This window comes from Gossypium raimondii, chromosome 11 (assembly GCF_025698545.1).
Source record: "Gossypium raimondii isolate GPD5lz chromosome 11, ASM2569854v1, whole genome shotgun sequence".
NCBI classification, from domain to species: domain Eukaryota; kingdom Viridiplantae; phylum Streptophyta; class Magnoliopsida; order Malvales; family Malvaceae; genus Gossypium; species Gossypium raimondii.
The window spans coordinates 9,712,915-9,728,301 of NC_068575.1; the positions used below are offsets into that span (position 1 = coordinate 9,712,915).

General features: G+C 28.9%; 1 long non-coding RNA gene across 1 annotated transcript; it reads right to left on the reverse strand.

The window, feature by feature from the left end:
* Positions 1 to 10,629: 10,629 nt before the first annotated feature.
* On the reverse strand, positions 10,630 to 11,295 carry LOC105804744 (uncharacterized). The gene is made up of 2 exons (XR_001137101.2): positions 11,007 to 11,295; positions 10,630 to 10,918 (listed from the first exon to the last, which is right to left on the reverse strand). It is a non-coding gene; the product is annotated as an uncharacterized LOC105804744 (long non-coding RNA).
* Between the last annotated feature and the right edge of the window lie 4,092 nt (positions 11,296 to 15,387).

Genomic DNA, 15,387 nt, shown 5'->3' on the forward strand with positions numbered 1-15,387 from the left:
GCAAAAGACAGCCGGCTCCTTGACGGTGAATCCTAAGCACCTTGAGACCTTAATTAAAGCAGGTAAATTGTACTTGCTTCCATACTTTGCCCATGGCCCTGTACATGACAACTTGCCCCTTGACTTTGTGCTTTTGTGTGTGTCCCGTGCTTTCCCTGATTCTCTTGCATGAATCTATACGCTCCTCTTTCTCTATTTCATCACTTTTCTTATCTTAATTAACCCCTTAGACAAGGCTCCTTATATTTACATATATGTATAAATCCATGCAAATTCTTCCTTTTTCCTCTCTTCCTGCATGAACCAGCACGTAAAAAAAACATGGAAATACGGACTATATAATCATGCAGGCCATCAACTCGTCATTTTTTTCCTCTTCAAGTGCTCGTATCGGACATCCGTTAGAGTGAGTTGCAGTTGGGAAAGCTAAAAACAAATGTGTCAACTGCAAGTTCATGATGCTTATGCTGTATTTTGTTAAAGCTAGTATGGGGGGATCGATCCAGTCTTTGGCAATAACCAGGAATTATGCTATACCTATTTAAAATAAATATATATAAAAGAATAATATCTTCATGATCAAAGAGTTATTGCAGAATAAATTCGTAATATTAAGTTATCAAAGACCAAATCTGTGCCAAAAATCATAAGAACCAAGAAATAAAAACTTGATGATATGATGGATACATATATCTCCGGTATATATATATAGGCAGATACGCCATTAAAACGAGTGTTTGAGAAATTTCAAAGTAAAACAAAAATTAGAACTCTTTTAACAGTTTTTGTTTTAAAGCAATTATAAATAAAATTCCAATACCTTGTGTAATGTTGTTAGAGTTGTGTGACCCAAATTTTAAGAGATTACTTGCAAGTCAAGTTAAATAAAAATATATTTTCTTTCTAGAAGATTTAGTATTTATTAGTATAATATATTTAGCATTTATTAGTATAGTTTATTTGACTTATTAATTTAGCCTATAAATAGGCTCTTTTACAATCTTAGAAAGATGACACTCATTAGATTAGAACTCATAACACATTCAGAGAATTTTGTGTTTACGTTTTGAGGGTTCTTTGTTTTTCGGGTTTTCGGGGTTTAGTTTTATCTCCATCTTTTGTACTCTTCATTCTTTTGCCATTATAGTAAAATTATCTTTGCCTGTGGTTTTTTTATCCTCTTTGGAGGGATTTTTCCGCGTTAAATTTGTGTGTTCATCTTCTCAATTTCTTCTGTTATTTTTACTTGTTTGTTGCTTAATCGGGACGATGCTAACAAATGTCTTCTCGTTAGTTTTCGGAAAAATCTATATATATACATACATACATATTATGCAGTTTGGGAGAATCTGATATCAATACCTTTACACAAAAGTAAAAAAAGGCAGAATCCCTAAATAGTTTGCTGGCATGTGGACCGGAATATATAAGGCATTGCTTCAGATATAAATGAGCTCACTTTTCGAGAAATGTTCAGATTCTTTTATTTTTTTTAAAGTATTCATGTAATACATATACGAGAGGAGAACATTGGTGGGTATGACTAACTGACTATGAATATGACAATTAATCCATGAATAAAACATGAATAATACTTTCTAGTTTTGAAATTAACCATGTTTTCAGTTTTCACCATAATTATTACAAAACAAATATATATAAATTTTCCCATTTTATCAGCCCTATTATGTTGACAGACAAAAGTAATTTTGCTTAGACAAAAAAACAGGTACTTTGAATTTCATGTTTCAAAAGTACATATACCTTAACCTACTTGCTAGTACTTTATTTCATGATCATTTCCAACATTAGTGTAATAAAAAAAATTCTCTACTTTTCCTCATGTTATCAAAATAATTCATTTGTTATGTTGAAAACTGCTTGAACGGTACAAAAGGAATGGTTTAACTTTTGCATGCTGTTACATGCAAACTGTCACCATATCTCCAAGGATGATATTCTTTCACTTTAAGAAGAGGGGAACATTGATATTTATTCTTCCTTGTACAGACATTGTTCCTTTTTATAAATTCTCTGCGGTAATCTAATTTTACTTTTATCAAGCTCTGAAAACATGCTAAGAATATCATATTTATCACTTGTTATATGTTGAATGCAATTCATTATATCTACAATCATAATAAATACGATAGGACAAAAAATAATCCATATTCATCGCTACTCCTTATATTTATAATCGCGATAAATATAATGTGATGAGGAGAACACGTTCACGATTATGATTGGCCGAAATGGAAAGTGAGAAATGACCACGGAATGCTATTCCCTTGTGGGGGGAAAAACAAAAAGTTAAAAAAAAAAATTCCCAAAGAATTGGAATCTAAGAATCTGAACTCAAACTAAAGCCAATGAGTCATATTCTCAAGTCAAGAATTTTTATTTTTTATTTTAAAATTTTTGTTTTTTTTGGGGGGGGGTTTATTTATTCTTCTCAACCCAAAGCCACAAAAAATGGGTTCTCTCTCCCTTTTAGCTTAATTTAGTTGGATGCGTTGGAGCATTCATAATTAATTCACAAACTACTGAGACCACTTTACCAGAATATTGCCTAGTTTAGAGATTGCTTATGTTTTATTTTGATATGTAGCTTGAGTATCGTCCCTTTGCGTTATTCTTTTAGCTTTCATTGGCTGACAGCAACAACGAACTCATCGTATCATCATCTTCGCCCCATTTTTTCTCCTATACGTACACACCCCAGTTTAAAAGTTTTCAAAGCTTTTCACCATTTGTTCTTTTACTTTCAATTATAATATATTATATATATGACTGTTGGTGTATGTATAGGTTGTGATAAGATTATCCCACTTCAGTTGAAAGCACTGATATTAATTTCATTGCATCTGATACATTTTTCGTCGCCAAAGAATATGATTCCATGGGCTGAACATAAAAATTTGAGGTTGGCTCATGAGTTTGAGATAATGCATGGCACCGCCATCCTCATTTATATTTAGACAAAAATACCGTTTCGGTCGCTCTGAGACGGATTGGATTTAGGGATGGATTCGGGTCATCTCTGGTTCTTGCAAGAAAAAGGTCAATTATGAGAGCATCAGTGCTTGTGTTCCAGGATGCCTTCTTAGTAAGAGAGAAAGGAAAGGATATATGATTGAAGAGTTAATTGCGTCAAATATCCTCAAACTATGACCCTCCTTCTAAATTAATCCTTAAACTTTAAAATGTTCTAATTACATTATTTATTATCGATGTTATATCAATCATATCTTTTCATTATTGAAACCGTTAATTTAACCATTGAATGACAAGTAAAATTTTATGTAACATAATTTAAAATAAAAACTTTAAAGAAAAATGAATATTGTAAAATTCTTAGTTTTGAGGTTTTCTAATCTTTTACAAAACCATCTTTCACATTCTCTTTTTTTTCAATTTTACTTTATTCTTAATTTTTCATTTTAAATTATGCCACATAAAATTTTACGTGTCATTTCATAGTTAAATGAACAATTTCAACAATGAAAAGATATGATTGATGTAATTAAAACTTTTTAAAGTGTGGGGATGTTTAAAGCAATTAAGTCATGATTGAAAGGTGATCCTATTGGGGAACTAATGCCTACACTTTATACTTAGTGCCCAAGGCTACTACTTATTGGCTGATGAATGCAGAGTGATTCCATATTGTACCAAATTGGAAGATGTAAAGTGGTCTCCATCATACTAATTATTGGACTAGTTGCTTGACAATCAAAACCTTCTTGTTATGATATAACAAATACGGGATATAATAATTTAAAAGTATATTTTTTTTAAAAATGTAACATATTTTGGTCTAACATTAATTTACCTTGGGTTTAAATAACATAGTGCATGGGTGAAATGGTAGTAATTGTTGTGTGAATATATGCATGATCGTCCAACACATGGAAGAAGAATATGTGAGTGTTTTTAGAATTTTCTTTTACATGACTTCTCTCTTTCTCTAATATTAATCATACATTGAAGAACCAAATCATAAAAGGGTGATTATATACAAATATGTAGATCCATTGAGTAGTCTTCATGCATAGTTGCAGATTGGGGGAATATTAGACCAATGGCAACTACATTTTGAAAGGAAGTTGAAATGATAAGTGTCCAAACACCATCCATGCCATCTTCTTCTCTTAGGGTCTGTTTGATTGCCAGTAAAATATTTTCTGTAAAATGATTTCGGGAAAATGTTATACTTTTCTGTAAAATGATTTACTGGAAAATATTTTCTGGTGTTTGATTGAATCTGTGTAAAATATTTTCATTTGTTTGGCATATTTCACGAAATATTTTTCAAAAATTGTTTTTACATATATTGATATATATTAATAAATTTTATATTTTAAATTATTTTTACATATATTGCAATGATTTATTTATAATAATACTCAATTATTAAGCTACAATATTAATCGTTATAAATTGAAAAAATTAATATCAAATAAATTATTTGTAATTGTGTTAAAAAAACAAGTATTGAATAATTAAAAAACAAGTTCTTGGAAAATCGATAAATAGAAGCAATTTTCTACCGGAAATGAAGGAAGGAATGAAGGAGGCGATAGAGAGGAAAGCACGGAAAATGTCTTACGGAAATTGAAAGGGTAAGACATTTTCCCTAAAATGTAACCCATTTTCCCTTGTTTTGGAGTTCATTTTCCAAATGGAAAATGTTTTCCGCCAATCAAACGCTGAAAAAGTTAGAAATGATTTTCCGAAAAATCAATTCCTTCAATCAAACAGATCAATAAACTAGGAGAAAGGGGGTGTAATGTTCCATAAAAAGGTCACCCTTCTCAAACACCATCCATGCCATCTTCTTCTCTTAAGTTCACATTCCTAAAATAGTTCCATGAAAGGTAGCAACATAAATAAAGCTTTAGTTTAATAGTATTATTAATATCCCTTTGCATATAGTTTAGTAGTATAGAGAGTCAAGGCTGTCCATTTCATGCATATATTCCCAAACCATTTTCATTGCTTGTGGCTATATGTATAATATATAAAAGGGTAGCTAGGTCCATGGAACTTAGGTATCCTGGTCCAACTGCATCTTTTGGTTTTTCCTACTTTTCTCCCTTCTAATCTTCACCTCGTTTCATTCCTTTTCACTTCAAAGAGATTTGTTTCAAAAACTTCCAAACAACACCCAAACATAGATTTTTTTTTTTTTTAAAGGCTAATGATAAGAAGGAGGAGGAGGAAGAGGAGGCAGCTTATGATCTTTACCATTTTATCTAGGCAAACTTCATACTATTATTATACTCGGATAGACTCTTACCTTATGTTTGAATAATTAATAATAAAAGAAAAGGAATGGAATGGAAGGCTAGAAAAGGTGAGGAATATATTTTCCTTGTCTAGATAGTTAAAATTAATAAAAGTAAAATAAAAAAATATTTTTTTTGGTTTGGTTAAGATGTAGAAAGTAAAATAAATTATTTGCTTAAGTAATTTTTCAAGTATAATCTTTCTTAAAAACATATATTAAATAAATTAAATTATAAAAATAAAATATCAATTTTCTTCATAAAAAATTAAACGAAAAGTATAAATTAATTTGATCTAAATTTAAAATGATAAAGACCCTAATAATTCAAAAAGTAGAAAATAATTTTGATAGTTTGTTAATTTAATTCACATATTAAAAGTAAAAAAAAGGTCATATTCTTAAGAATTATAATAATCCAATAAAGCAAAAGTTGATTATTTTAAAAATAGAACCATTTACAACAAAGTAAGAAATTGTTAAAATTTAAGGAAAATATATATATTCGGAAGCAAATATTCAAAATACAAAATCATATTAAAGTAAAAAAAAAAAAAGGTTTGCATTTAGTCTCAAAGAAAGATCATCTATGGCCCAAAGTTCTAAGATTCAACTATAAATGGGAGGGACTTCTACCTAATTGTTCTCTTAGTAAAAAAAATTTGATGATGCTACTTTTATTAAAGTAAAATAGAGTTATTACTTAATTAGAATTCTAAGTATCTTAATTATCACTTAATTAATATTAGATTTAATTAAAAAAATTAATAGAAATACCGGGCATGCTTTATTGAAAAACCAAAAGTAATAATAAAACTGATCACCCATAAATGTAACCCAAATAGAAAAATAAATTATAATTATAAACTATATATTCTCATCAAATTTAGTAAAATTTTTATTTTTAAATAGAAAAAATACGAATTAGTTTATACTTTTTTAAATAGCTTTAGTACTTTAGGTAAAATATATTTACTTTAATAATAAAAAAAGGGCTTTTATGAGTAAAAATCATAGATTAAGAGCTTATTTAACTACAAAAATAGGTTGAGGACTTGTTTATTAAATTAAAAAGTGAGTTGAAGGGGAATAAAAAGAAAATAATAAAAAAAGGAGGGCTTAGAAGGCAATTAGCCACGTTTCAACTTTAGTGCCGCCACACCCACAAGCGGCACCAATTCACTTTCAAAACTCAAAATGGTAAATTTGCATGTCATGTCCTTGAAACTGCATATCATTACATTTTAGTCCTGTGCCGCCTATGAGAAAGGCACCATCGGTGCTGCCTATCGAAAGGCACCTTTGGTGCCGCCTTTCCATTACCCTCCTTCAGCCTTTTTTTTGTATTATTTTGGTAAAAAAAAAAATTTTGTATATTATTTTGGTATTTTTTTTATTTCTTTTAGTATTATTTTAGTAAAAATCCCTAAGTTCATATGGTGTGGTTATATGTGATTATAATATATATATATATATATATATTATATTTAAATTATGAATTTGTGTTGCGTGAATATGATTTGAATTATTTACGATTTGGTATAAAAAAGTGAGATATGGACTAAACTATAAAGAAATTATTATATGTGCTAAATGTGCCCAAGTGAATGTAATAAAGGATAGGTGGCCACGTTTGCACGTGCGTATAAAACAAACAATTGTTATAAAATAATTTTAAAGCGCGATTTTATTGCAAGCATACTGGTCAGTTGTAATATTTGTAATGTTACAATGGAACACCAGAGTATTCCAATGATCGAACCCAAAGGAGATAGTGATTGAGTGATGGATAGCATAAACTATAGAGTCTAAGTGGCTACCGATATGATTTTATAGTATGGCAAATCATAACAAGAAAATTTTGTAAGAAAATTAAATATGTTAATCTAGGGACTAAATTGCAAAAAGTACAAACCTAAGAAATTAACCAGTAAATGAATAAAGGTGGTTGGTTGATTCTGATGTGGTTCGGCGATCCTCAAACGAGGGAATTAAATCTCTTAAATTACTAAGTGGCTCTGTTTTATCTTTCAATCTCAATTTTATCGACTTAGATGAATTAATTCGATTTATCTCTCGGTCTCAACGGTTAATCCGAGACTAATGAATGGGTGCACAAAAAGATTACCTCTCAGTCTCACTTGCCTAGATATTCCCTTAGGGGCGTCACTTCCTAATTTTTTAAATCTATTCGATTTAGTCCAATTTATTACGATTTAGTCCTTTATCTGAAAATCAACTTACCCACATCTCCATCAACCAACCCCCTTTTTAGGTTTAGCTACTCATGTTGAAAATAAAGAGAATGAACATGGAAATAAAAAGTAAGGAAGTCGTTAAAGTAAAACTTAAGAAAAATATAAAAGTTTGGATTTTTATACAATAAAACTTAAAAACATGAAACTAAAGACATTCAACAAGGAAATCTAAAACAATAAACATAAAAGGAACAAACTTTAGTTGATTGAAAGTAAAGGAAACTGAAATATATTAAACTAAAGCTAGAAATGTCTTACAACCAAGGTATAGGGACTGAAAGTGTAAATAAACCTAAGCTACAATGATAACTAACTTAACTAACACTAAGAACATCAAGAACAAGAAGTAAATGCAGAAAAATAAACTCTAAAGCTAAGAAAGAAGAAAAGAAAATGAAAACCCCATAAAAGTTGCAAAAAAACTAAGAGAAAACTAAGGCTAAAACTAAGCTAATGTGTGTCTAAGGCTAAAACTAAGCTAATGTGTGTCTCTCTCCTCCTCAGCCAAAATTGGTTGTTTTAGGTTGAATGCTGATGAATTTTTGTTACCAAAATTGTCTCTACACGAGCCTTGGGTGATTGGTGGATCGGATGAACAAAAACTGCCATTTTTTTTTCCAATTTTGTCCCCCTCACAATGTTGGTGACACGATACATAAAAGAGGATATCGCCATACCTCTGACAATGACGTGTTAATAAAATAGAAACAAGTTGGTAAAATTGATAACGATGCTAATAAAAATCATCCAAAATTTTGACGTGACGTGTATGTTAGCACAAATTTAACATGATACTGGCCATAATATCTAAAATATAATAAAATAATTATTTTAATATCACGTGGATTTTAATTACAAAAAAATACACTTATTGAATATTAATTTATTATAAAAGTTGAAATTAAAACTAATTTTTTTTACTTTACTTTACTAATTACTTTAGCAAATAAATAAAATTTAATTGGTTCTATTTAATAAAAATAAGCAAAAAAAAAGTGTAAAATAGATAACAATCGAGTCAAAGTTCTCAAAACAAAGAAACACTCCGCCGACCATTTTAGTCCCTTTAAAAATTTAAAATTAGAAGTTAGGATTCTAAAAATAAAAAAACTTTATTTAATCCATTTAAAATTAATGAAATTATAAATTCATATATAATAAAATTATAATTTCCCAAAATTTTGTTAAATTCGCCCTGTATGACTTAATATAGTTTTATATTTATATTTGCTAGCTATATTTTTCTACTTCATTTATTTGTTTTTGATCGATTTATTTCTACTTTTTGTTGGTTGGCTAGTAGTTTTATTACAAGTACTATTTAATATTATCTTTTAGTAATTAAAAGATAAAAGGCCATGAAAAGAATGTGTAAAATTAAATATAAAATAACTAATTTTTTTACCCATGTGAAGCACGAGTTTTTATTTATACAAATTATTTGGAATATAATATATTTGTAATATTGCGAATATATTATATGCGTAAATTTTACGCGAAAATATTAAATTTTAAATAGTATTAAAAACTATTTTACCGAGATAATTATGTGTATTAATTAAAATATACTTCATTTTTATTAATATTTTAATAAAAATATAAACATATATTAAACAAAATGATTTAATGGGAGACAAAACTATAATCATAATTTTATGTACAATAAAAATTAAGATAGTACCGTAAAAAAGTAATATTCTTTTAATTTTCATGTAAAATTTCTGAAAACACTAAAGTTTAAATATTATTAAATGCCTGTTTGTACTAATAATAAGTATAAGTTACAAAAATAAATAAATTTATTTATTTAAAGTTGAAGCAAAAATTAATTAATAAAAATTCTATATTAGAAAATTATCTAATTTCAACCAAATAATGCTTAAATAAATTAAAATGCTATATAAATATATAAAATTTAGACACTACAATGTTAAAATAATTCAGGCAACCATTGTTGTTTTTGATAAGCTTTTTTTCCAAATAATGTATATGCAAAACACTTATTTTATTAATATTTAAATAAATATAATTTATTTCTTCACTAATGTTGAAAACTGAATGATACAGGAAGATTGAAAAATTCTACTTGTGCGACATGGTCCGTATAAAAATTGCCACAGACTCCCTTATTTTGCCACTATAATTATTTCTTCAACAAGAAACGAGACTCGACTCACACAAACTCTAACAATTAATAAAAATATATATTTAAAAAACGAAACCCACTTTAAATATAATTAAAAAATAAATATTTTAAAACTCAAACAGCTATCCCAAAATTTAAAATTTTCATATAATTTTCATTTATATAATAATACACATATAACATGCATGTAAGATAATAACTAATGTACATATAAACAAAAACATATCATATCATAGCATATATGAATAATGCTTGTATGTAATTCTTTTCCCCATTTTCTTGATTGAAAAGAAATATTTTGATTTTTCTTTTATGTTTTATAAAGCACCATGTCAAGAATATTCATAAGGAAATTTCAAAGTTACAAGGACCACCATGATTGTGGATATATTAGGATATGAATTATTTTCCCTTTTTATCTCAATTTTTCATATATCAACATATAAAAAGTTCATTAATTATTTTAAGGAAGAGTATTTGATGCAATTTGTCGGCATATAGATCTCATGTACCATCGTTAATAATAAAATGATACATCGTTACCTATGTAAAACAAAAACTATTAAAGGGTTTGAACATTAATATAAATAACTTTATTTTTAAAATAAATATTAATTTATATTTATTAAACTTAAATAAATACAAAATATCAAATTCATGACACAAAACTCAAAATCCAAATTCAAAACCTAAAACTTGAAACTCGAAATTTGAAAAAAAATTGTTATTAACGGTACATGAGACTTATACACCAACTGTGCATATGATATTAATCATTAATCCTCATTTTAGTCTTATAACTCAAGGTTTTGTTTAATAGGAATGAAAATAAAGAGAATTTGTAATTCAGCCATTAAATTAACAAGTTATATATATATATAGACAAAAGATCTCAACAGTTTGTATCACTGAAATGATAAAATAAAATTACGTTGATATTAGCAAAGAAAAAAGATTGAAAGATCAATTTATTGAGATTAATTTCAATAAACATAAATTCTACTAAAAATGCAAACAATTATTACATAAATATGTATTTTAGATAGCTAAGTTGAAACCCAGATAGAAGCTAGAAAAGCCTCCAATTTTTGTGTTGGAATATGAAGATGGTAGACATATAACTATGGTGGTGGAGGTCCAAATCCAGGTGGTCCAGGTGGCCCTGGTGGACCCATTGGACCACCAAAACAGTCTCCAAGCAGCCAGCAGCAACACAGAAAGCTCAAACTGCAAAAATATACACAATTTCTTATGCTTCCTTCATATTTGGATATAAATACCAAAATATAATCTTTCAAACCCCTAATGAACTTACCAAGAACCAATGAAGTCACAAATGCCACCGGAAAAACCCGGTCCGGGAGGAGGACCGCCCCATCCCGGAGGTCCTCCTGGTCCACCTGGCCCCATTTTGATTTCTCCCTAGCAACAACTGGTGAACTTACACTTGACAATGGAGGGAAACCTGATAAGAAAAGCTTGAAACTTGTGTCACCAATCATGGAAGGTGGCTTTATAGGAATGAATTTGGTTTACTTAAACGAGAAGGATCCATCTGTCTATGAGCCACATTTTCTTTAACGTAATTTAATTCTGCAACTACCATTCTTATTAAACCTACCACTCTCGAAAGCTGGTTGATAGTCACAAAGCTGTTTTTTATAAAAGTTATAATGTCTCCCAGGGCAATCGGTTTTCCTCATACTTTCTCCTGTTTTGGCACCATCTATGCCAACCGACACACCTTCAATCTAGTATATGCTTTGTCGATTGAGTCTTAGTTCAATTAGTATGGACATTGATATCAATGTAAGAGAACATGGTTTGAGTGCGTTGAAACATATTATCCTCCTATCCATGGGTTGAGGAGCAATGGGTGAAGCCAGAATTTTTTTTTAGTTGGGCCGAAATATCAATTTCTTTTTTTCATTTTTTAGAGGGGTCAAAGTATAGTTTTACCTTTACGAATTTAAAATTTTAAAAATTCCATTTTAGGAGAGTCGAAGCCCTTGCCAACGCCCCCATTGAGGAGGGACTATGGATAGTTTTAGGCATTGTGTCAAAAAGAACAAATATGATCAGAATTTATAATGAGATTGTTAGATAGAGTTAATGACTGAAATTAGGAGGTATTAAACCCTAAAATCAAAATAATGTTTTATGTATGGTGAGTAAACATATGAATAGGCAATACTTCATCTTAACTCCCTTCCTTTTCTTAAAATGGTTACTCTAGCACCTCGGTCGGTTCTTCTATCTCTGTTTGTTGAATTGGTATAATTCTTGTTTAGTCCTTATTCTTAATAATTGATTTACATTTTAGTAAGATTCATTTTAGTTTAATTTAATCTTGAACACACAGATCCTAGCTTTTATATTCAATTTTTGTAACAAGGTGAACATATTGCTCTTTGCCATCATAATGTTATTTTTAAGGCAAAATATGATTTTTTTTTGATAATTGGGAGAGGGGAATGGGATTATTTGGGATTGAAAATATGAAACATTGACATCATAATTTTTTTTAATTCTAATTTGTTTTTCGTTTTGGTACTTATACTATGCTCAAATTTAAAATTTAATTTTTATATAATTTGATACTTGTACTATGCTCAGATTTACTCTCTTCTCTCTTTTTTAATCTGACCGATCGATGATTGGACACAATGATGACCGCGGCTAGAAGAGAAGAGAGAAAGAGGAGAAAAAAATGAAAACAAAATGATAAAAAAAAAGTAACCCACAAGGAAAATATTTTTTTGCTATAAAATATCTTATGTTTTCATTCAAATTTGGCATCGCTGGCCCCTTCGTTTATTTTAATTTTCTAAATGAAAAATGATTTAATTGCTCATAAGGGTCTCTACAGTCAACCTTCAAGTCAACAGCTTTAGCTAACGGAAGTAAAGTACAAGCGCCGCATGATAAAAAAGGTAACGCCGTTTGGGTCAGAGACCACTTTAGCTAACGGAAGTAAAGTACAGAGGGTTAATTGGATATTTTGAAAGAACAAACCCCAAAGTACAGGGGTCAATGGTGCCATTAACCCTTATGAATATGATGTAAAAAAAACAGACGCAAATCTAAAATAAATAGGAAGCCAAGCCACCTACTAGACCTGTATATGGGCCGGGCCGGGCCCAAAAAATTTCAGCCCGCTTCCTAGGCCCGGTCCCGGCCCGAAATATGGGCCTGAGATTTTGTCCAGACCCGGCCCGGGAAAAGAATATGGGGCCCAATCCCGGCCCAGCCTGTTTTAATTAAAATTAATTTTTTTTGATAAAATTAAAACTAATTGTTATTAAAATTAATTGTTAGTAAAATTATTAAATTATTAATTGTTAATTGTATTAATTGTTATAACAAAATCTAACATTTGATTAGTTTACATTTTTGTATTATCAAATATTTTTGTATTATCAAATATTTTTGTAAACAAATAAGTTTACATTTTTTTTATCTTAAAACCAACCAATATTAATACATGTGCAGGATATTTTGTTACATAAAAAAAAATATTTTTTAAAAACTTAAACATAAAAAATATATATATTTTTTAAACATAAAAAACTTAAAACATAAAAAACTTAAACTAGTATATTTTAAACATAAAAGTATATATTTAATATATTTTCAGGTCGGGCCAGGCCCGAGCCAAAAAAATTCTGCCCGAGGCCCGGCCCATTTTCTAAACGGGCCTCTTTTTTTGCCCAAACTCATATTTCAGGCCTATATTTTTACCCGAACCCTCTCATATTTCGGGCGGGCCGTCGGGCTGGGCCGGGCCGCCCGGCCTATAGACATGTCTACCACCTACCAATCTTTATTATTTTTAGATTATTGGGCATGCCACGTGTTTCTTTTCATTTATGGTTGTATAGATATGAAAAAAAAATACTAATTAAATATATGTACATTATATATAAAATAATTAATTAAATTAATACTACGAGTTAACAGTATTTTTATCTTTTTATATTTTTACATATTTAATTAAGACAATTAAAAAAATTATTTAAGATTTGAACACAATATAAAAGAATTTTTGCCACTTATATTTTTATAAAAATACTTTCTAATATAAAATAGTTTTTTAATTTATAGGTATCACTTAAGCAATGTCGATAGCCTCGGATTGATGTTTCTGCTTCCCCTTTGAATATACACACGCATGCTTCCTCTACGTTGAATTGCTTTGTCTTAATTTGTATAATTTAAAAGGCGATTAGAAAAAATATTTTTACTATGAAGTGAATTGAGTTTTAACTCGATTGATTTAGTATTGTTGTCAGTGTAGGAGGACATAGATTCGAGTGCAGTAAAGCGTATTATCCTCTTATTTAAAATTTTGGGAGGAGTTATGGGTTAGTTCTAGAGATTCTATAAAAAAGAGTAGATGTGAAAATAAATATCGTCGCAAAAGACCATAATTCTATCTAAAACTCATTATAATTGGATGCACCTAAGTTTGCAAGATTTTAAAATTGTCAATGGCATAATAATAACCATAAAAATAATAGTCATAATAAATAACTTATGTGATTAATATGGTATAAATATCATTGGTCACATACTTGATATACACCCAAACATTTCATTAAACTCTATCAAGATTCTATTAAACCGAAAGGAGATAATGCGGATATGAATCTAATTTATGATAAAATTGACACTGAATCAAATTTAGCATACAAAATGATAACTCTAATGGTTTGGATGATACTAACACATCTAGAAATAGAAGGCTTTTTCGGGATCATGATTAAAATATTTTATTCTATTAGAGATAAAAATAATTGAATTTACTGTATTATTTTATTTGTTTTCATTATTCAACATGTTTTTTTCTTTCTTACTTTAAAATAATGTTTATTTGCTGCATTTGTTCTTACATACTTAGCTTTTAGCTTTTAATAAAGGATATGAGAAATTATCAATGTTATATATATATATATATATATATATATATATATAATCGAATCACATGCATAGTATATTAAAAGTTTATTACTCCAATTACATTAGTCAATTCACATGATTGGTTAAATCAACTTGATCAACAATGATGCTCGAATAGAAGAGGCGTAATTGAGTCAAGCCAAACTTAAAATAGTATCAAGCTCAAACTCGAGCCCAACTCAAAATTTGGGATTCAATATTTAAACTTGAGTTTGTTTATCAATTTTCATACTCGAGCTCAGTTAAAATTGTTCATATCCAAACTCGAGCTTATTCATAATAAAAAATATTAAAATGAAAAGTCTAATTAAGCTTGTAAACCGTCCTAATTAAGTATTATGATACTTGAATTCTGGTTTTATTGCTTGAACTTGGGTCAATATAATCGAATTCGAATATTTTTCGAGTAAAACTCGACTATCTAACAAACACCCCAAGTAGCCTGGTGTCCACTGCAAATAAAGATAGTTTTGGGTAGGAAAAAGGTTAAAAATGTGTATCCCCCCATTCATATGTTGTCTAGTCTCCATTAAACTAAACAGTGTACAGTTTGAAACACAGAGAGCTTTAACAACTGAGAAATAAAAATATACATAACTTATAATCAAGGTTCCAACATATTGCAATTATTTTTCATCTAGGTTTTGTTTATTAGGAATGAATATTAACACAGTTTATAGTTCAGCCATTAAATACAACATTTTTTACTGATGTGATAAAAATTAAACTCATGCAAG